Below are 24,187 nucleotides of genomic sequence, written 5' to 3'. Positions count from 1 at the left end.
GCACTTGCCTGCTGCAGATAGGCAGGGCTCGGAGTTCCTCTACTGCCTGTAGGGATCCCAACGTTACATCGCTGGAGAAGCTTGCGATGTCTTATTTGATAGAAAAGGCCAACAAATTAAAAGGGTGAATGCTGAATCCTGAATACAGCGATGGACAAGAAATAAATGATAGGAAAAATTTACTTTCTCTTTGGTATTGTCTAGCCCTATGCATGTTCAGTTCCCACCCTCCTTCCCCTTCTCTCTGAGCTCCTGCGATCTGTTTTAGGGTGTATTTTGAAAACATTCATTTTGTAAAAGAAACAAACAAAAAAGTCATCTTCTGAAATAGCCTCAATTTTGAGAATAAATGTTAGCTCTGTGACATGTATTGCTATGTAGATTTAGGTACAACGATTAGTACATAGTTTTAAAAATAAATGTAATAGAAACATTGTTTCACTTGCCCCATGATCTGAAAGAAACCAGGTTTAGGCATTTCCCACCATGCCTATTTATGATAGCTAGTAATTTTCTGAAACAATTGATAATTTTAATCATATCTGGGATTACATGAATGAATGTTTTAGACATCTTGTAAAATGACTAGTTTACTGTATGGCTACCACATATGCACATGCAGGTTTGTGGAGGAAAGAAGGGGGATTGGTGGATTCAGTCCTATGATTACTCCATTTTTTTCTTCCCATCCTCCCATTGTGCTATGGGATCGGCAGCCGCGACTGCCCTTCAGTGCTGTGCTTTACAGGAATTTTCTTTGGCTCTTAGGACAGTAGAAAGATGCCACTGTTTGTGACTCTTGGGATGTCTGCCTGTCTCATTCCTCCCCTGATGCAGAGGCTGGGGTCTGTGTGTTTTTTGCCGCTTGCTGTTTGTGGGAGCACAACGTGTACCTCACTTATTGATGTCAGACCTACCTTTCTGCCTCTGCTCCACAGCTATTTCAGTAGAAAGTGCTACATAGAATATTGGGGAGTAAGTGTGTAGAGATTATAATTTGAAACAAATTAAAAGATTGTGTGATTTGTTTCTGGACTGGGAAGAACTGTTTGAAAATACTCTGTTTCAAGGCTTAACATGTACATAGACAATCACAAGGCTTGACAGCTTGGGTGTGTTTCACTGTAAGGCTAATCCATCATAGGCCAAGGAGAAAGATGCTCATGTCCATGCTTATATTTGACAGGTTTTACATTCAAAGGTTAGAAAAAATAATATTTTAACATATCCATGTAACAAAGTTCCTGGATTTTAGTTTACTTCAGACATGTTCTCATGCATCCTGGGATGTAGGGGAAATCCAGTTAATTTATCAAGAATTATTTTCCAGACTGAAGTTCTTTTACCTTCATCTTGTTCTAGTACTGGTTATCCTTCTATTGCATAGCCAGATGATGTAAGTTTGAGATACAGACTTAGTAAGTCTTTTGGTTGTATTGATTTTTGCATGAATTTGAAATGCAAACTCAATGTCTTTCTAGTCCAAATAACAGAAGTCATGATTCTACTTAATGTACTGCAGAAAGGAAGAAGGAACCACAGCTGGCAGCATCTAGAAAAGATAATGTATTCCAGGTAATCAATTCATGCTTCGTTGGCTCTTTCCAGCCAGCTAATAAAGGTGCCTGTTTGCAAGCTTTTCTCTGAAGCTGATTAATTATCTCCACAAAATTTACTTTATTCATGTAGTGATCATCTGAGGTTAAACAAATCCCAAAGTATTCAATGTACTTGTAGTCCATTAAGAAGAGATCTAATATCCATCCATCCATCTACCCATCTATCCATCCATTTCTAAAAAGTTTTGGTATTAATATTGGCAATATTGGGGCTAGAATTAATTGATCTTGGTTTATAAGGTGAGATGAAACCGGAAAAAACAGGGGAAAAAATCACTAAAACAGGCTAAGATAAGATAGGAACTAGTAATCTCTCAACATTGTTACATTGGTGTCCGACTCCTGATACAATATTGTAACTACCTGAGACCACATCTACAGTTGTGTAGGTTTCTGATTGGTATTGATTTAATTTGAAGTAGGAAAATCTAAATAACCTTCTGGATGGGAACTTTGGGTTGGGACCAAAATTATTTTGAGTAGGGACAGTCCTTGCATGCTTTTGCTGATACCTGATGGTCACCCTTGCCTTTTTTTCAGGAGGATGGGCACTGTGAGGTCTTAATATTTTGGGGAGAAGATTAACAAAAACTTCTATCATCAGACCAAAACACACTTCCCAAATCAAAAGTACTAAAAAGACTGGTCCATTTAACCCAAACAAACATCTTCCTGATATCCATTCATAAAATAAAGATTAGTGTTCATTGTGGCCGTAGAAGTGTGTTGATATTATTACTAGCTAGGTCCTATCTATAATTTTTCTTTTTCAGGCATGATGCATGGAGAAAATGTAAAGGACAAACTGTGGAAAAGAACTTGTGGTTCTAAAAAGCCTTAGGCATTTTTGAAGACTTCTACCAGTTATTAATTTGGCTGCCAACATTTTTGCTGTTTTTTTATATCTGTATTGCCCTTATTACATGCAGCTCTTATAGACCTTTCTTGTGTAAATTATCAGTTAAAGTTTCAGCATCTTTTGAAGTCTGAAAGAATCTTGCAGATAGGGTGTGTGAGCTTAAATGGACGCAGCTGAGTAAAACTCCAGAGGAAGAACCCCTGAGTCTTAGTTTTATTTGAATGCAGTTGATGCAGACATTAAAAGAATACACCCTTTGGCTAGATCTGCAAAGATGCTCAGGCTGAACATACAAATCTCTCTGCAACTTCAAGAATGCAAATCTAAATTCTCATATTAGTTCCTTAAATTTTAGGTTTGTCCTAGTATAAGGACCATTTTACCTGGTAAGGGTGTTCCCAGGAAGGGAACTATAACCTCGTAAAGGAGGAGCAGCAGGCTGTTTGTACTAGTGTCTCTGTGTATCCACACAGAGAGGCAGAGAACACATCTAGGTCAGTAAAAATTGCCTGGTGGAAATGCTTGTGTTCCTCTTTTGGCTATGACACTGCTGTGCTAACAGATACCTAATGCTAAATTAAGGCAAGATACCTCTGTGCTCCTTTCAGAACCATCCCGTGTACAGAGATGTAGATTCCTCCAATCTAACCTTTGGTAGCCTTTTAGGAACCCTATTAGACCAACCTAGGTTTTGGCTATAGTAAATGGAAAGGCTGTTGGGCTGATCCCACCCTTCAGAGATTCAAATTGTCCTTTTAAGTTGCTGTGGACTACAGCTTGGAAAGATAAATCATAATCCAGGCCAGATTCATATAATCAGCTAATGGCTAACACCCCTGGCTAGAGAGGTAGCTAAATCCCCACCTAAGCCAACAACAGTGCAAAAATATGATCAGCTTCCCAGAAGAAGGTGATCCCTATTATAACATTATTAAAATGTTTTTTGAAAACATGACAGAAAGATAGAGTGCCTGAAAATGTGACTGTGGGACTCAGCTTGCATATACATATTTCTATTAAAAGTCACAATCTGCACTGTGGTAATGGTGAGTTTCTAGGCAGGCAGGGGAATGGAGGTGGACTTAAAATGCACTCTGTACCTTGTACAGCAATAAAGACAGACAATTAAGTAATCATAATTTAAAACATTATATGATTTGGAACAAGTCTTCTAGATACTGTGTTAATAGAAACTGCTACCGAGTACATACCTCTCCTTGTTTAATCCAAAGATGACATTCAGACCTCATTGAAATTACCAAAAATATTCTCTGTGAAATAAGATTTTGGACTATGGGATTTCCAAATGCCCAGCATCACTCAGCTTATGGCCTTTAGCCTTTGCATTGAATTGTCATCATACTAGACTAAGGCATACTCCCCACCCCCCAACATATTTGTTGTGTCTTTCAAGTGAGAGTTTTTAATTAAAATAAAAAGAAATTACTTTGAATTTGAAATAAGAGCCATTGAATTTTCCTCTGTTAGGCTTTGATAAAGAAAAATCCGTAGAGAAAGGTTGTATACCATTAACTACAAGTGAAGGGCTAGTTGACCTCAGCTGAGCCATTGATGAGGGTGAGACTAATGGGAAAAAAACTGATCTCTTCATAATTTGTCAAGTGAAGTGTGGTTAGCTAAAAAATCTCATTATCAACCCTGTTCTTGGGAATAATAAAACATACCTGTTAAGTCAATTTTATTAAGCTCTTTTGAGGTATATCAGAAGTCTCAGTTGTCAGTCACTATATAACCCAATGTCACTGGTATGTAGATGTCACACAAAGTGATTGGTGATGCTATTCTCAGGTTTCTAGCAAAGGAATAAGTAAATCCATTTTCTCAAAATAAAGAGATGTAATTTAATAGAGGGCATTAAGAATTGCTCTTCAAGGGAGACCTATGAATTAACTTGGGAACTCACATGTTCTTTGGCGTCTTTGGAAAGTACAACAGGCTTTTACTTTCTCTTTTGGCCATAAAACATTTATCATAGGACTCATTAAAAAATCCTATTAAATTATGTTGCTGTGAGTTCTGTCCCTCATGCACTTGGGAAAAGTGTGAAATGTCTTTTCAATTGAAGGCATTTTTCGTTTATACGTGTAATACTTTCTTGCCTGGGGAAACAAGTGATGTCTCCATAGGATGCCTAACTCCGCATGCAATCGTGATCTCTGTGTAACCCTGGTATCTATGTCATCACTGAAGAGTGTGCCTTGGATGTCAAATGCAAAAGACAGAACCTCTGTTGCTTGAACTAAAGGACTAAGCATCCTGGAAGTGGCTATAGTAAAAATGCTCTTTGTGGATCAAATGGAAACAAATAACAGCGCTTGGATGGAGGATAACATACTGAAATAAGGCAGAACAGGATGGCTGGAGGTAGAGTTCAATGCTGGAACTCATGGAGGTGTGGCCTGGTCCTACTGATTATTTCTTTACTAGCCAATTAACCATAGTGGAGCACAAACCTAAGCACTACACTTGGTTAGCCATGCTGTTAAATGGTCCCTGGCTGCCCACTTTTGGCCTGGACCAACCATTGCTTTTGCTAACAATTATATGGTCAATTTTTAGAACCGGGCAAGCATTATTGCCCCCATGGTATGTGTTTTGCTGTCAGTTTTTTGAAAATAAGAGGGTTTAATGGTATAGGGGTTGCCAGACCTTGTTAGATGGGTTCCAGGACCTGCTTTAGTTTAGTGTAGTAGTAACATATACAGTCATTTCAACAGAAATATTGTTGTCCATATCACTCAGGGCCAGGACTTCACCTACCAAGTCTGAATTCTCATCAGCTGCTGCTTTTTGGCTTTGGCCAGGTCACTTCAACTCTTTATTAGTTGACTTCCTCTGCAAAATTTTCATAGCTGAAACTAATGTATTTCACAGGTATGTACAAACATATATATGCACATATGTTTAAAGATATATATGATTAGGTATGACACTTGGAATACACTGTCATTTTAAATAGATGCTCAGTGTGATTATTGTTTTCTCCAATTATTTATTTCAAGCGATAACTTTCTTCTGTGTTACATACAGACATGCCTGCCCATGGAGCAGATCCAAATACCATCCAAGCTTACCTGGCTTGATCTGTTCTCAGGAAGTAATTCATTGGACAAATTTAGTCTTTTAATTTTTATTTTTGAAGAGGCCAAAATACATTGTTTTGTTAACTGAAAATATTTAGTGAAGGTTTCGTATGAACATACATGAGCCCACAGGTTTGTTTCTGAACTGTTCAAGTCACAGGCAGCTTTAGATATTTCACTTCTTTAACTTGGATAGTCTGGTCACTTATGTTGTATGGCTTTATTTCTACTTTGCATTTGTATGAATTAACTAAAAAGAAATAGAAGGTATCATTTGTGGCACAGCAAATTTTGTAGTAAATTGCATTTTATATGTTTTTTTTAAGTATTCACATTACTCTTACTATGACAGTATTATTTTAAATAACATCTGGAAAGCAAATACAATGTTGTTAACTTAAATTGGTGATTATTCAAAAGAACTTTCACAAATATCCTTTTTTTCACTGCTCTAATGAGTGGGGCAAAGTCATGAGAATTCCTGCAGAAAAGATGGTATAGCTTCTTGTTCTGTTCACAAAGTGTCCTCCAATATTCCCTAAAGGGAACTGTAAAGTTGCTTAAACTCTCTCAAATGGCAATAAAGGGGATCACACTTTTAAAACATAGCCTAGGGAAATACAACAGCACATAAATTCCTTTGGAAATTGCTTGTCAGGTTCATTTGGAATGGTAAAAGCCAGAATGTGCTTCCAGCTAATAATTATTTCTGAGTGGGAGGGTTGTCTGAGCTCTGGGGAAAAACAAAAGATTTGAGTATAAGTAGTGAATTTGTTTCTGGAATGCTTTGCAAAACAGAAAATTGGTGGTTTTTTACCCCCACCCACACTTTTATAGTCTGCTGCAGCACTGGCTGAAATCACAAGGGACTTTACTGCTGAATTTGCAGGGTACTGGATCAGGCCCATAGTGTCCTCACAGTCAACAATGAAAGAAAGATCTGATTTTTCAGTAGGAAACATGTGTGATCTATTATGACTGGTTGCTTAAGTATTATAGCTGTGCAAATGCCATTAAGAAGTAATGCTATGTAATTGTCAACCTGCAAAACCCATTGACCTGGTATTAAAAGCAAACCAAAACAAATACACTTACGATCTGTGAGTAATAGATGCAGCTAAATGCTTCCTTAATGGGCCTGATTCTCTTTTGATGCCCAGTGAATTCAGTAGAGGCCATAGTGATTTCACTGGGCTTTGGCTCAGCTTTGGTGGATGGGATTTTTGGTCTAAATGTCGATATCTGCATCTGAGCTATAGCTTACCCAGGCTTTATAGTCAGGGGGGAAAAGCAGCTTGTTTTCATGGCTGGGGGAGAAAGCAGCTTGTTTTAGGAGGCAGTTAATCTCATACTCATGTAGACATTTGAGAGATTTTGTGAATTCTGTCCTAAAACTATCCATTTTTCTCCATTGACTGTAAATGAGGCCAGTGACCAGCTGAGATGGAGATGAATCCCCCTCTCGCTGAGAGAAAAAGTCAGCATCTCCTGTCTACACAAACTGCTCTTTGCTTGAGTTATAACCCCACCACCCTTGAGACTTTTCTCCTCTCTCAGTGGTTGTGAAAGTGCCTCTTAGTGCCCCTGCAGAGTGTATAAGGCAAACTAATGCAAATGGACAATTTTCTTCTGTCAAAATTGTGCCATTCTATGGTAAAAAATGCTTGGATCACACAGAAGTATTTGTAAACTTAAGTTCAGCTGATAAACTAAAGCAATTTTTGAAAGAGTAAAAATATTTCAACACTGAAAAAAATTTGTGATTTTCCATTTCAAAATGACATTTCAATTAGAAAAGTAGCAAACTTTGATCATTTAAATTTACTTCAAATCAAAGAGTAAAGCGCCAACCCAACAAAAGAGTATACATTATCTGAAATAAAATTTTTCTGATTTGTTTTTAAACATTATCTTTCTATGACATGACATTTTGTATTTTATGGTTGTTGTTTTGTCGGGTTTTTTTTTACTTTATTTTACTCCTAAAACAAACCAAAAAACCCTCCAGATCTTCTGTTTCCTCCGTGCACAGTAATGCATGTTAGACCCTAACAAGTTGCTTTTTCCAAAGTTCATGTACTTGTAAGGCCTATGATGTGTTTTCTGTATCTCTGTATTTCAACACTTGTGTAGTCTTTGCCTAGGGGCAGGTTTTCATCAACATTTCTTGAACTGCTGTAGCAAGCGACTACAGCCACAAATGGCTTTTAACATTATTGTCCTCAGCAGGCTGGTGTGGACCTGGGGCAAACCTACATAAGTCAATGAGTTACCTGAACTTGAACTTGTGTAGCAGTTTGGGGTATAAAGTATGGGAATTTGCAAATACCTACTTGGTTCAAGTGGGAACATTAAATAGCTGTTAACAGTCAGATGCCGGTAACACTTTTCACTCAGCGAAATACTTGCTGTGCCCCCTGCCCCCCCCCCCCCCCCCCCCCCCCGCCCCATCACGGTACTGGCAGTCAGGGGAGCCTCCTTCTTCTGGGAGAGGGTGGATCTTGTTTGTTTGCCTTTTGTTCAGTGGTGCTCTGTGGTGCATGCAATTACCCTGAAGTATTTGCTTAAGTAAACTTCCCAGGGAAGCCCATACATCCTTGAAGTCGAGGGTTGCTGGTTGTTGGGTTCCCTCCCCCCCTCCCTTTCCCCCCCTCTTTTCCCCCTCTATTTTCCTTTCTAGAAATAGATTTGTTCTTTGGTGGGCTGAGAACAGCCATTGACTGCATTCCTGTGCTGTTGAAAAATTACTGTCAGAAGTGTTTGCTGACAGCTAATCAAGGCAGAGATGAGAGATTTCTTAAAAACTACTTCTGATGCATGTCAGGTTGCTTTGCTTGGTCAGTTGTCACCTCAGCTCTAAGGAATTTTAATTACCGTAGCTGTTATGAACACATTCCCTTAGGGAAATATAATTTTCTTATATTTGAATTAATTTGGGTGAGTGCAGTTTACCTTCCCCTTAGAGTGGCTTGTCACATGGTTTGAAATCAGAACTATCCAAACTTTCTGAATTTGTGAGCAGATGCTACTGGAGGGACTCCCCGGTGTGCCAGTTATCTTTCTCCCCAGAATGATGTGTGCACATAGGCAGGCTGTGGGCATGCAGCCGTGCAGGAGGAGGCTGGATCCAGCCTCAGGAGTGGGCAGCTGGGAGGCTCCAATTTAAGGAAATTCCCTTTTCCCCAGAAGGGAAGAATCTCTTACTGAGTTGTCATCCTTGCTCTTAGACAAACCCCAGTGGTCTCAGGGTGCCTGCTTCATGTTAGAAATTTAGGAGTGGAAGCTTCACTAAAAATTTGTAATATACAATCTCCTGTTTGCCTGAATTCCTACTGAAAACAGGAATTAATCTCCAAGTTGTCTTTGGCACTCCTGAACAGTTTTCAAAAGTTACTCTAATCACAGAAACATTTTGAGTAGATCAGAATTGTGTCCCAGGGGGGGTTACATCAACTTGTATTGGTGGAAAGCTACTGTAAGAGTGCCTCGATCTAAGCATTTGGATGTTTTGCTAGTACTTCAAGCCATTTGGCAATGGTATTTACCTGGATCCAGAAAGAATGAAAACTTGGCTGACAGGTGACCGTGATTGTTCATTCAGAGGCCTTTCTCTCGTCCACAGCTGTCTCAGATCTGAGTTGCAGATAGCTGCCCTCAAAGGGTGCTTTTCTAGCAACTTTGTCTTCTTTATCTGTAGAAATTGCAGTAGCTCTTTGGGTTTTAAGCCAATGACAGTAATGGACTGATTAATTTCTCTTCTGTCATCCTTTACATTACATCTTCTATAGCGCTCCTATTACCATGATCAGTATTTTCATCTCAGGGGACAGATGAATTTCTGATATTTAAGACTGTTTACTCTGCATGGGTATTTTTTGAGAGCACAGAGAACTGCATTTCCAGTTTATTCACCTTCTCATACCTTCAAAGCTGTAAGCTATGTTCTATCAACCATAAATGCACTTTATTCCTTGGAGTACATGCTTTGAATTTACAACAGTTTGGTTGAGAAAAGTCTTTTGAGACATTAATTTTGTAATTCAGTTTATTCTGCTTGAATTATGAGCTAAGTAATAAATCTACATTATTTATCTGCACTGGTGATTCCCAGCCAATTGTGTAGGTTATTCTTTGAGGAAGCTGTCTTCAACGCTGTTCCTATTAAGAGACATTATAAAGTTTTTCCTTTCCCTGTTTGCAGGGTTTATGTTGCTTAGGAGGTCTTGTTCAGCCTTTTGAGTGTACATACTCCTACAGTGTCTTCAGACTTGTCTAAGCAACTTTTCCATGTACCTTCTTAAGCATGGATTGAAGTCTCATTGGAGGTTTGACTTTTCAAGACCTGACCCTTCTGCAGAAGGGAAGAACACCATAAATGTTGGTTTACCAGTAGGTAGACACAGATAATAGTAGCTCTTAATATAAAGATTTAGGATTTTGTGCAGTTTTTGCATCAGTCTCCATGAAGACTATCCATCATGAGATGGCTAGCAAATTAACATAGCTAAGGGGAAGAACTTGTTTGGGAATGAAAAATGACAATTTAGAGGCCACTCAAGTTAGATGTTTGCAGATCAGTGGTTCTTGATAAAATTCTTTGTGTAAGACCTAACGAAGTGGCTGTTTTCAGAGTGACCTCTGAAAACTGCTGGAGAATGGGTAAATTATAAACCAGTCAGATGATCATCCATTACCAGAAAGATGCTGGTGAAACTAGTGAATCTAGGAATCTAAAATATGATATGATAAACACCACATCAGTGTAATTTGAGATCAAATTATGTCAGACAAGACTAATTTACACCTATAATTATGAAAAAAACCCCAGTGACCAGAAAAGGAGAAGATGTCATATAACTTGACTCTCATAAAATACTGATTTTGTCTAATAGGATGCTCTTATCAGTAAATTGTGCTTATAAACTCACCATAAGGTGAGTGCAACAGTACTGGGGAAAAAAATGTTATGAAGAGATTAAGGACCCATTCCCAAAGTGAAAGAAGGAGTGCTTGATGTAGGAATTCTCCTGGCTTGGAGGGTATGGATTAGTTTCATTAATCTTCCTGGAAGACGGAAGAGGGAGTACAGCTGTAATATTTGCAGACAATTCCAATCTGGAAGGGGATTGCAAGCTCTCAAGAGGAAAAATCTGAGAAACTGAAAACAAGATTAAAAAAGATTCATGGTTGTCTTGACAAGCTGAAGAAGAGATCTGGGGTTAAAATAGGAGACAACTCAGTAAGGAGAGGTGCAGAACACTACCCTAGAGGAATAATTAATTGCATACATGTAAGAAAGAGAGCACTCTTGGCAAAGCAGAAGTTAAACAGACGCCACTGAATCACTGCCTGAATGTGAGTGAAGAATCCCACGCTGTGAAAAGTAAACCACATACTAGGGTATATGGCAGACATGCTGTAAGTTTTACTCCTTCTGCTTTATTCAGCATTCATAAGACCTTGTCCTATTCCCAGTTTTGGGCAATGCACTGTAACAGATGGGCCAGTTGGACGGAGTTCCGCAGAGAGAGCGCAGATAATCCACAGATGTAGAAAACATGACCTTTAAGGTGAGACTGCAGGAATTTGTTTTGCTTAGGCTAAAGGTAAGAAGACTGAAGAGGACATGGTAGCAGTGTTATAAAGGATTGCCAGAAAAAGGAAAGAAAGAATCAGTCCCCTGTGTCCACAGACATGACACAAAATAACAGCTTAAAATGCAGCATGGGTTATTGAAGTAAGACATGAGGGAAAAGCATGTCACTGTAATGATAGAACAAGTCTTTGTCTGGAATGATTTAGATATAGCAGATCTTGACTTTGGGACAGTGCTGGATAAGACAAAATTCTCAGCTAGAGATATGTTCCTTTCTGGTGAAAGCGTTACTGCAGCCAATGAGGCACGAAGCACCTTGCTGTCCCAGAAGTCACACACTTGAAATGAGGCACAAAATAAAACGTGAGCTAAAAAGGTTGTAAGGCACTGGACCAGTTGATGGCAAAGTTCCTTTCAAAGCCCTCTGACTTTAGAGCATGTCTTTAAATAACTCATTTGGGGGTGTCTCAGCAATTGCCACCTAAAATAAATCCAAGAACACTTTGACATGCTTTGATTTTTGGCTGCACGTTCTCTTCTGCTGAGAAAAAGGGGGGAGGGGGGTGGGGGAGACTAGAATATTTGTTGCTTCATTCAGCTTTAGAGTGTGTTAATTAGGCTTTTCTGTGCATTCTGGAGACTTTATTTTTGCTAACTAGATTCAAGCCCCAATGATTAGAGACTGGAGTTTTGATATTTTTCTTTTCAGACTATGATTATAGGTTTGTTCTTTCTAAGACTCATACTTTTCAGAAATCATAGAGTGACTCCTGTTCAAACTCCTCCCACTTTGCACACAACTAAGTCCTGCCTGTTTGAGACAAGGATGAGAAATGTAATGCTCAGAATTTTGCAAGAAAGGCTAATTTAGGTTATCTGCAAGAAAAGTTTAGAGACAATGTCAACTAATATGATATTATTGTTAGGTTATAGCTATTATGATGATATAAAACTTCAATGCCTAATGAAAATTTTGGTAATTTTCTCAGGTTTTGTTTAAAGAAAATTAATTTAATTGTCTTCTAAATATATTGATTTCTATAGGGTTGTCTGGGAGGGGTACATAAGCTATAGCAAATACTCAAGTTTGCATATAGTGAAGAAACAATAAACCACCTTTTCCTGTTTTCGAAAACATTATTCTAGGCAGCATAGGTGAGCACAATGACTGATGGATGATTCTTCCTTATGAAAGTAGAACATAATTCAATGGAATAATTCTTTGTAAATATTTTTGCATAAAGGCAGAATGGTACACACACAAGTGGAGTGCAATAAAACTGCTCTTGGAAACGCACAGAAACCCAAAGCTAGTTCTGATAACAAGCAAGAAACTGGCCTAAGAGACCAGTTAACAAACAGTGACTCATTAGCAAGCCAAATACTTTCAAGTCCATGATTTTCTCTGCTTGCATGTGTCTTTCCATGCCCCCATCCCTCTCCTGTTCCCCAGACATGGTATACATTATACAGAGTTCATATGAAAAATAACTCAATCCTATATTCATATAAATCAAACTGAATAGCTTTTCTAATGCTTTAAATAAGTTGCTGGTAATCTGTTTGTAGTCACTCATGTTGGTTTAACATGAGCCTGTAACTGTTCAGTTTGCTCCTACATCTGTTTCAGCAATTTAGGGATAACATCTTCTTGTACTGTATGTGAAAGTCATTTCCTATAAACAGAATGAGCCTTGAGCTCTCTATTAAGGGACATTCGTTTCAAGAAGGAAGGAGAAAAGACATAATGGCTATTAGCTTGTTTCATGGTGTATTGATGAGGAGTCTCTCATTTCCAAGGTCGTATCTCAGAGAAACATTAATACAGCCTAGGACGACTCACTCAGATTTTACTCACTAGGTTGCTCACTTTCTCCCAGTTAAAATCAGATCTTTTCCTCCCACAGCCTCCAAGGGCAGCATCTATGCAATTAAAGGTAGGTTTATCCAAAAACACCACTGGTCCTAGGCTGTTTTACCTTCCCAATGGGTTCTCCAAAACGTTTGGTCCCATGTCCTCTCTGAAACCTGTAAGCTGTAACTCCATTATATACTTACTCATTGCTTAGAAATTGATTTTTTGAGAGTGTTCCCACGGTGGTGTACACATTACTTTCATTAAGCTGCATGAACAAGTAAAATGGGCTTGTACTAATATAGGTAGTACGGAACTAGCTTTAATTGAGAAAGCTGTTACGATCAGAGCAGTTTGTATTATATTTCTGTATGGAAAAGGTTCTCTTTTTACATTTTGTCTTTCTGTACATTTATACAGATTTAAACATGAAAAAACATCTAACAGGCAAGTGATTATTAACTCCACTTGAAAGAACCTTCCCTAATAAACAATGCATTTACAGCTGGCAAACTTGAAGTCCTAAATCTTTTCTATACTGTTTTTTAAATGCTGCGAAGTGGAGTGGTGCCACAAACTGTAGCCCAAAGAATCTGGCTTCTGGCTGCTGCTATGTGCTGTATTGCTATTGGTAAAAACACACTGCATCAACTGCGAAACAGCAGAATACATCCTCCCCAAGATTAAATGTTGGTGCAGTTCCTAAGGATGCAAACCGAGCAAGGATAGGTAGCTGCTAACAGTGCTGGCACGAGATCATCTCCTTGTGTATGCTCTGGCTGACTAGACCCAAAGCCTACGGCAAGGAAAACCAGAGTTTTGCTAGGTTGGTACAAAATCTGATGTGCTTTAACAGGAACTAAATTTAAGATATGTTGCAGTAAGTTATGTAAGAAGAAAAATACTTGCAGACATAATTCTAAATAATAACATCTGCTTTCTTGGAGAACTCTATTTTATGCTCAGCCCATTTCCCATTTTTCTCATGCCAAGGATATGACACAGACTCCAATAGCTTGATGGCTTTCCCTTAACAGCCATCTCAGGACACAGATGATTTTGAGCATTTCTGGAATTTTAGTACATGAGTTAGTTGGATTTGTTACAATGTTCAGCAGTAAAATAGCTAACAATGCCCCCATTGAAATGGTGGTAGTTAGGTTTTAGACTTAACATTATTTTGGAAAGTAAGGGAAAAGCCATATCCTCAGAGCTGTAATTTCAGGTGTTTATCTTTGCAATGCCCCACATTTCACTCTCTCATGTTTTCACAGTCATGGCGATTACTAGTTTCAGAATAATACAAAAGTAAGCTGAAACTCTTGTATAGCAATGTATAGCAGAGCATGGCTAATTTTGTGGATGGGGCTTTGTGGAGCGTAACTCAGGCTGGGAACAGATGTGCTTTTCTCAGCCCAGCTCTGCTTATGAGGAGATTACTGTGCATCAGTGCTGACTTGCTCTTATTTTCCAGCAGAACTGATAGTGTGTGTGCTTCTTCACCCATTTCAGTGACACAAACTCATATTAGCTTAAGTAATGGGAATAGGTCATGGCTAACCCAGTTTATTTTGATCAAAATGGGTTAAGGAATTGCAAGAACTGACTTGTGGAAACTGTGACTTTTGCTTGGAGAGCAGCAAAGGAAGAGAGGCAGAAGGTGGCTAATGGACAAGCCTGTTTCCAGGGTGTGTATCTGCATAAAACTTTTTAAAAATTTCAGACATGGTAATGGTAGAGCATCCTATCTGCCTTTTCTGGATAAGTGACACTCTGCAGCATAAACAAGCAGTGAAGTTGCAGTAGCCCATTCCTGAAACCTCAGGATAGATGAAGAGCATCCATCTTTCCAGTCACACACGTTGTGCATGGGCACAGTGTTGAAAAGAGGTGAAACATTTCATTTTAAGATTTGAATGCTTCAGGCCAAATATCAAGATTACTCTAATTGATAAAACTGGGATAGCAAAAAACATTAAACGAAAAAAGAAGAAAATTTTTTACAAATGAAGTGATAAAATAACTATGTTCAATATAGCAAGTGAAACTGCTCTAACTACGAACAAAATGGACACGTACTCAAGCCAGAAAACACATACAATATTAACACAGGGCTTTTCTAGAGTCAGAATCCTAATAGCACTGGCAAAGTCAGAGTATATCCTCAATAGTTCACTGTAGTATAAATACACAGGAAAGTTTGGTTATACGTTTTAGATATTCGTTTCGTAAGTGTGGTGCAGTGAAATGAGGCGGTCAGAGAAAGTGTCCACACCATAAATTCTTGAAATAGGGATGACAGATGAATACTTTATTTAAAGCACTGTGCTTTCTGACACTTGAGAAACAGACCAACAGTACATGATCTACTTCACAGGCAGTTTTGAATAATAAGACAAAGCGAAGTAATTCCAGACTAGTTTTTCAATGAGTAGTAAATCTGCTGGAAAATGGTATTTGTGAGAGACTGAAATATTCAGCTAACCAGATAAAATTTGTTGATTGCCTTCAGCTGAAAAGAACGGAGAAAATTAAACCTGGTGAAACGTTTTACCCTGATGTTTTGAAATAGAATATCTCCTTGCGGAAAGGACAAAACCCTTTTTTTTTTTTTTTTTTTCCTAATTTTTTTAAAGCATTGTGTGACAAGACCGATGGAATTTTAGTTATAAATATGAAGCTCAAGTTCATTGTATAACCATGGTGCAGCTCAGGTCTGTCTCTGTCTGCAAACCCAGCGCACTTTAGACATGAGTTCCCTGGGTGTCCCAGGAACTCCTCATCTAGCTGTATAGATAAGATAATAGACTGATCTGAATCTGTGGAGAGACTTGAGACAAGGTGAACTTAACCCCTAGCCTGCTTCCCCACAAACCATTTGATTAATTGGTACAGCAGCTCTCCAGGTGGGAATTTCAGCCTGTCTTGAAGCTTTTGCCCAGCAGCTCAAACTGTGCCTAGATCAATCCCTATGCTCAAATATGTTGATTAACATCAAGGGTGGAGAATCTGGTCACCCCTCAGGCTTCCCAAGGAGATTCCTGTTGCAGAATTGATCAAACTGGACATAAGTAAGACATTTTAAATAGTCACTACAAACTCCTTCGGTGGGCGCAGAAATGGTCAGGTAGGACAGTCTTTTGTATGTGGCTAAAATAGTTAGGTGATGTTTTCTATGTAATTTCTATGTAGTAGGACCAGAGGCCAGGTGGGTGTAAGAACTGAGTATAAGAACAGAGGTTTGGAGAGTCTCACTCTGAACAGTTAAAGGTGCCATTGCAAGGACCCTTGAAAGTCTCTCATCACCATCCAGGCAATGACCAACTATCCTGTTTGAGATGTTTGATTCCCCTCATGAACATTACCCTGTGTAGAGGTCCCGATGGTTTAAGATTCTTTTTTAAAATTCTGTCTGTAAGTGTCCAACTATTGCTTGTTTATAAATCAATTAAATAAATAGGGGGAAAAATTATAAAGTTAAATAACTGTAATGACTGTAGAAAAAGTATTTTGGTTTAGTCAAATGCATTTTCTTTCATTTTGTTAATTTCACTCCCTTTCAAAAAAAAAAAAAAAAAAACAAAAACAAACACAACAACAACAAAAAAACCCCAACAAATGAATGATTGCAGGACCCCAAATAAAATGAAATTCTAACCATACCAGATTTTTAAAAATTAGGTTCTAGTTCCCTATCTCCTGTTCCTGCTTCTTCAGTTTGTGCTCTGACTTGATAAATCCCCCCATACTTTCAGGTCTGTCCATTAAATATCTGAGCTTAACTAAAATAAATTCTACACACATAGCTGGACATGTTATCATAGATTTTATGCTTTTTTGTTCAGTGTCATTCTGCCCACTTAAGTGTGAGTAGCTACATCCACATTGCTCTTTTTTAAAAGGTCAAGGGCTTCCTCCAGGAAGTCACCTATTAACAAGCCAGGTATTCATAAACATCAATTTCTTCTAGCCCTTGTGCCTCTAGTAACCCATCCTAACCACAGTAATTGCAGCACTTGAGAAAATATCCTACAGATGTGACCCATTCCACTGTGAGTTTTACTCATCTGGCATATTATATTTAATAAAGTTGTATAATATAATATAAGCAGGTGTTGGTTATATCTGGTTATATTGAGCACTGGAGAGGAAGAATCCATTCTGTGAGATGCAGCAGAGGAATGTGATAAGGGAGCAGCTGAGGTTTGAAGCACCTTCCAAAAACTGGACAAGGTCAACCTAACTCCTCTGAACTCCAACACCATGACTTCCCAATGGTAGAAACTGCAGACAAAGTGGCTGCTGGGGCTGTGCTGACTACTTCTTTGTAATGACTATAAAAACAAATCTCTCTTCTCCTGCAGGACCTCTTTCATGAACTCTCGTTGCCAGTGTCACCTATTCAGGGACACAGGGAACTGCCAGTAGGATACTGAGCAAATGGGCACTTTTACTACTAGAGCGTCAGGAATTACTAGGAAAAAAAGAACATTATCGAATACAGCAAACCTTTTCAGTCCCACAGAGTCAGCCAACAGATAAAAGCCGTATAACTTTTTCAACTCATGGTGATCTGGAAAGACCTCACATACTTTTATATATAAGATTCTGGGGTTTGGCCCAGCTTAAATTCCTTAAAACCCATGTAGGCACAGGAGGCTAAACATCAGTAGGACAGGAAATATAAAGAGAAGGCTCTTCAGACTTTAAAACCTCCCAAGTAACAATGTCCTGAGGCAGCAAAAAAACCCCCAACTTTTAGGCCATAATTCACTGCTCTTGCCCTAAAATAACATAAGCCAAAATCATAGTCAGAGCACCTTCCAAGTACTTCTTTTGACCCTTGCTTGTTTTTTATTTGGTTCTTACTCAGAAAGTTGCTGAGAAGAAAGTGAGAAAACAACTCACGGCTTACACTGAGTAATTAAAGTTGCTGCCCCGCTATTACCTGCCCACAGCATTCCTCATGCCCCGGTTGTACTATCTGGTAGAATTGCTTTCTTGTTTGCACTTCCTACCCTAGACCTAGATGTATGCCAGTGACTGCAGTTATGTGTGCATAGTTTTCTATTTACATTTATGCCCATTAAAGCTGATGAAAAGCTTGAACAATACTGAGTGCAGACTATCATCAGCATGTAAAGTTTGTTGGGTGTCCTGGGAACTTTGGATGAAAGGTTCTCTATGTGCCTCATTGTTATTAGTTTTTCCTGCATCATTTCTCAAGATAAATACATGGCTGTTGTTTAGCACAACGTACTGGAAACTTCTGACTTGCAAATTAATCTGAAACATAGAACCATATAAAAACATTTTATGCATCTAGCATTGATGATCTAATTTCTGCTTTTGAGAAACAGTCAAAAAGGAAAGTTAGCCATACATATACACAAGTTAAAAGCACACATGTAATGAATTAAAAATTGTTGCCTTCAGTTAGACACCGATTGTGACTATGGAGCAGTGACTATGATGGGGAATTAAATTAGAGCAACACAGCCAACACAAAAAGCTTCTATTATGCTGATAAAAATAAAAGCATAGAACCTTTCAGAATGCAAAGGCAGATTCTGCCATAAAAAATATTGTAGAAATCTAATTCTAGTACTTTTCATGGAGCTGAGCATGTAATGTCTGCTCACATATAAAGATACCCTTGAGGAGGAATAACAGGAGGAGGTGCTTTATGTTTATGCATTGGGTTGTCTCTGTGGAAGAAAACTGAAGAAGTTATGAGGTTGATTAAACTTAAGTTGCAGTTGGGAATTATGCACAGATCAGAAATGAAGGTAGATGATTCAGGTCCTTCTGCTAGCAGAGATGATATTTTAAATAATTTTTATATATTCCACTTTACTCAGAAGTGTCACACAGTAATATGTTACATTCTTTCATGCCATGTTAAGCCATTTTGAGGAGGTCCACATGAGATAATGTGGAAGGAAATCTGGAATATATTATTGTGAGGGATGGGACTTTAGGCTCTGTGAAATAAAGCAGTTTTGCTTTCTGGGAATTTCTGTCATCTGTTTGCTGTATTCTTCACTCTCTCCCTGTGAACAAAGTCTGACTAAGCTGGGAAAGAATGCTTCTTCCCCCAAGTCCTTCTCCTCTTGACCATTACAGAACTTGTCTCCCCTTTTGTTAGCCTTTGTTTCTGACTGTACAAGGTGAACAGCTTGGGCAACTCCAGTGCAGGGCAAACTGATCCTGGAGCCTAATGATAGCTAGGAAAAAAGAAAAAAAAATAGTAAAAGCTGTCCCCTTGTACATTGCCAATCACTACCAATCACTATGGCCAGGTGGTTGTTCCTCTTCACAGCCTGCTCCTCTGGATGAGGAGTATCTGCTGTCCCTGTGCAGAAAGAATATAGATCTGAATATAGATCCTAACACAAAGCAGAAGCAATTCCCCAGGGAAACCCTCAGAGCTATCCCCAGTAAGCACTAGTTGGAGAGCTGCTCATTTGTGCTGGGTTGGTGTTTTCTGGTCAAGATATCTGGGGGAATTCACAGAACATTTGTGGAGTCTCTGCTGGGCTGCAAGCTCTGGGAACACCTATAATCTGTCCCCGTGGTCGAACACTGGAATTAGCACACCAGACCCACACAAATACTGGACCTGACCTTAGGGTTCACTGCTTAATTTCTGCTGTTCTCTCCTTCCCTCCCTCAGTGGTTTAATTTTTTTTTTTAAATATTCTCACTGCTGGGGTCAGTAGGTAGTTTCATAATTATGCAGGCTCTGTTTCTCTTTTTTAAACAAATGTTGGCCCTCAACTCTAAGTGATGCCCTTGAGGAGCCAGATTTGTCAAGATAAGTTAGTAGAACGTGGTGGTGCTGAAAGTTCAGAAAATGGTGAGAAGATCTTTTGTGTGTGTGTTTCTAAGAGAAGAATTTTGCCTGCAAAGGTGAGCAAGTGACAGCTAGAAAAGAGACACACGTGCTATTGGTAAGCTCACTTCCAAGCAGGCTCACAGCAAACCTTCCAAGCCCATTCCCTAAGACAGAGGCTTGGTAGTTAACCTCACCAAGGTGCTCCAGATCTAAGCGTCTGTCTGTCTGATTCTCCTACTCCCATAGCTTCAATGTTATCAGGATGTAATTCTCGTTATCTGGGTCTCTATAAATCCGTAGAATGGGCAGTAAATTTTACAAGGGACTGCTCTGAATTAACTTTAATTATTTTAAAGGAAAATGCCTATTGTAACCTAGCTGTCTAGGCCACTGCCTAGCCAATAAAGAGAATTGCCTATATAAGGTGAATCATCTTGAGTTAAAATAGGTGCCTTGAATTAGGAAAGATGACCCTCAAGGTGGGAGTCTGCCCTCAGTGAGCATACAAGCAACTTGGATAACTAGTTTTAAGCAGATTTCTTATGTCTTATTTTTATTTTTAGATTACTAAAATTAAGAGATATTTTTCACACAGCAGTAGTCTCACATAACTATCCTTTCAAAATTCATCTTCGACATGGAGGGAGTAACAGACGATGAGAACAATGTTTATTCCTCCATTCTTTATTCTTCCATGGAGTGCTAACGAGGTAGGGGTAATACGAACCAATGGCAGGGGTAGTATTTGAATACAGTGGGTGCTGGAGTAAGATAAGCAAACATTTTTCATAGCTAGCCAGATGTAGAGGAATGAAGCTGGGTTAATGAGAGTTGATAATATACAGCTGTGGGCTGGCTTGGGGGTGGTGGGTTGGCTGATGTAGATAAGGTGCAGGTGTGGCTGGTGTAAGTGGTTGAGAGCCAATGAAGGGAGAGCAGCTGAGGAAGAAAAGGAAGAAGTAAGAGAAGACAGAACACGTGCTCTGGAAGAGGTGAGACAAGGAGAAGGCAGCAGAGGGACTGGTATGAAGAGTGTGTTGGTATGAGATGGTAAAAGACCTTGTTGTAGCTTGATAGTTTGGATAGTACTGTGACAGCCAGATACATCAGCTGGTAAGTATAGAAACAATTTATATTCCTTAGATAAAAAATATTCTGTTAAAAACACTTCTGAAAGATATTTATATGAAACTTTTCACTGACAGAATTCTATTCATCTTTTCCTAAGAGAGGTATCTAAGATAGGGCAGATGAATCACCTTCTGGAGGTGCCTGTCTCTGAAGACTTCTATTCAGACATTCTTCTTTGTCTGTGTTGGGTGAGGTAAAGCTCTGGAAACTGCTGCTTTTAACCCTGGTAATGAAAGTGGCTGGTGACAAAATGGAAAGAAGAGAGAAAGTAAAAGATGCTTTATTGCAGGTGATATGAAAATGCCAGAATAAACCTAGAAATAATTAAAAAATAAAGGCTACCACCTGGGAAAATATTCAAGAAGAGGTCATAGGTTTTCAGCTTCCTGAAGAGATAAAGCTTACTACTCTGGGAAATTTAGCATTAGTAAGAGATTTAAATGCCAAAAGAAAGGTGTCCTTGAAGAACTCCAGAAAAAAAGTAATAATCTAGAAATGTAACACTTCATATATAATATTCATTTACGCTAATAAATTACAGTGTAAACGAGCCTTGCAGAAGGTGTAATTCCACCTAGTTCCCACTAATTACTGAAATGGTGTCAATTAGTTTTTTTGAGATTGGGCCTTCCTACTTCCCAAATAAGAGGCTGGCTTGAAGCTATGAATGAGCAAGTAGCTGTGAAGAAAATATGAAGACCCAAAAGAGCTCAAATACATGCAGTAAATGACAGTTGTCTTTTATTATTACATGCAAACAAAGCATTTATCAACTACAATGTAGTATATTCTGTTCAACCAAAGCTGTCACCATTTAAGTGTTCCTCATACAGAAACAAATGATTGCAAGTTCCAAATATTGTCATAATTATCTTTAAATTATATAACATTCAACAATATCCAGGATAATGTTGAAGTTCTGTGAATTTCTAGCCCATGCAGTCTCAGAGACCATAAAGAAGTAATGGGACTTAGGATAAGAAATGAACACTGTTCACTGATTTATTACCTCCTATTTTTAACCTGGTTTCCTAAGAAATCAATGCTTATGTGATCATGCTGTGTATGTGCGTAGGTATTAAATTAGGCTCACTGGACAATTTCAACTGCATTTGTATGGAAAGAAGTCTCAAAGATTTTAAGGTTGATGGTAATCTCACGTAAGTTTGGATGGTTGAAAGTGTGGGTATGTCCATTTGAACTCAACACCACATGCTCCCTTCACAGGCAGTGGAGGGTAATGGTCACTGTATATTGTAATTTATGGAGTCTATTTTAGCCCTTTATTGTAGGATGAAGCAAATCTTCCTATAGAAATGTCTATTTCTCTCCATTGGTCATATAGAGAAATGAGCTAGCTGATGAGCCCGAGTGTGGATGTCAAGACTGGACTCACCTTAACTTCCTGAAAACTCTACGTGAATAAGAAGGTAGTGTTCCTTCTGGGATGGGGGCTGTCCTATGGTCTTGGCTCTTACCAGGCAGCAACGCAGACAGGTGGGAAACACTATGGATACCCCATTTCCAGAAAAGCTTTAACCAGTCTTCCTAGCTTGTTAAAAGCTAAAGAATCCACGTAGGGTTGATACATTGAATGAAAAGTCAACTTACATGGTCAATGGCTGTAGAGGGATTTTTAAAGGACCGAGGACATATGTTACCATTGTCCGGGTTGGACAACGCAGGCCCGTTAGTTGAAGCTGCAGAGCGACTTTAAATTGTCCTTGGAACAAGCAGTGTGAGAAAGAAGACAAGCTATGCACAAACAAGAAGCCAGGTGCAGAGCAAGTCCTGGGAACCGCAGAATCAACACACTCTCATCGGGACACTCTGACCTGGCACCTGCAGCGTGCCCACCAGTCAGCGACACCGACGCCCATGTGGCCAGAGACTTTTATCCAATCACCTGTGTGTAAAGTCGGGTGAGCGGTCAGTTTAAGTTATAAATATGACCTGTTTGTTTAATAAAGTGAGCACGGCATGTAGCCGTATTGGTGTGGTTGTCGTGACTTGGCCGACTCTCCACGAGGGACCCTCTTCAAATAGCTAGGTACAGTAGGGATGATCTAAATGTGGCAAAATACAGACGCTGAGACTTTCTTTCAATGTCTGTTTTCTCTGAGGATTCTCTCATGTGTAAGAATAGCTGAGCTCATACTACATCCCTTTGAGATGTACAGGCAAAAGAGTGAATGCCAGTGTGGAGACTAAATGGATTTGGATACCAAAACACGTTAATCACCAGAGATAAGCAATTTTAATAATTACATGACTTCCCTACGATGTGGGAGAGGTGATGTGGTCAAGGAGAAATGTTGGAGGCATTAGTGTAGTGGTTCTAGCTGTGTTATGCATCAACCTGGGGTCTCTTCAGATCCTTGGCTTCTCCTGGAGTTGGAGGAACAGTCCCGAATCCCCATCTCAGGGTTATGGGGCCACTCAGAGTCTCTGTGGCTGCCTGCGTCCCTCTTGAATATTTGAGTGGTGAGTACCTCTCCATTGACTGGTCTGTTCAGAAAACATTGCTGAAATTTGACTTGCTGTCAGTAAATGGTTTATTTAACTGTTGTTAGTGCTCACAAGCTGCTTGCTCTGAACATGGTTGCACTTGACTGTCAACAGGGTGCTTGAATGGTTTGGCTATCTGAGCACACAAAAGCTATTCTGTTTTGTGGAACAAGAAGTTGGTGATATTTCATCTACTTAAACAAAAGTTTGGTTCAAGTTTGTTCACTTCTACTAAAACAAAGCACTGGTTAAAGTGCTAACAACTATGCTAATAAGCTTAACTCACGCTCACTGCTACATGATGTCACACCAAGTTTTTCTCCCACTCCTGTACCCATCTGACCACCTTGCTGTCTTGCAACCCTGCTTGCTTCTTATGAGGCTTCATTACTCCTGGTGGTCAGTGGACTGTTTGCCTAAGTAGGCCGGTCTTAAAGTGAAACCTAACAATTTTTTAGTAGGAGATTGGAGGGAAGAGAAACTGAGCTTTCCCCTTTATAAACATTTCTTGCAGACATTTATACAAAAGAGCTGGCTACATGACTCTACACTACAGGAAGATACAGAGGTAGTCTTGGTAATGCTTTTAAATGGTCTTCAATCATACCTCAAATATCTTTTCTCAAAGGCACTTGACTAAACCTCATGACATTTTGACTCAAAAGCTTACATTATGT

Source organism: Falco punctatus (assembly GCF_963210335.1).
Source record: "Falco punctatus genome assembly, chromosome: 5".
In the NCBI taxonomy this organism is placed as follows: domain Eukaryota; kingdom Metazoa; phylum Chordata; class Aves; order Falconiformes; family Falconidae; genus Falco; species Falco punctatus.
Note: the sequence above shows the minus strand (reverse complement) of the source record.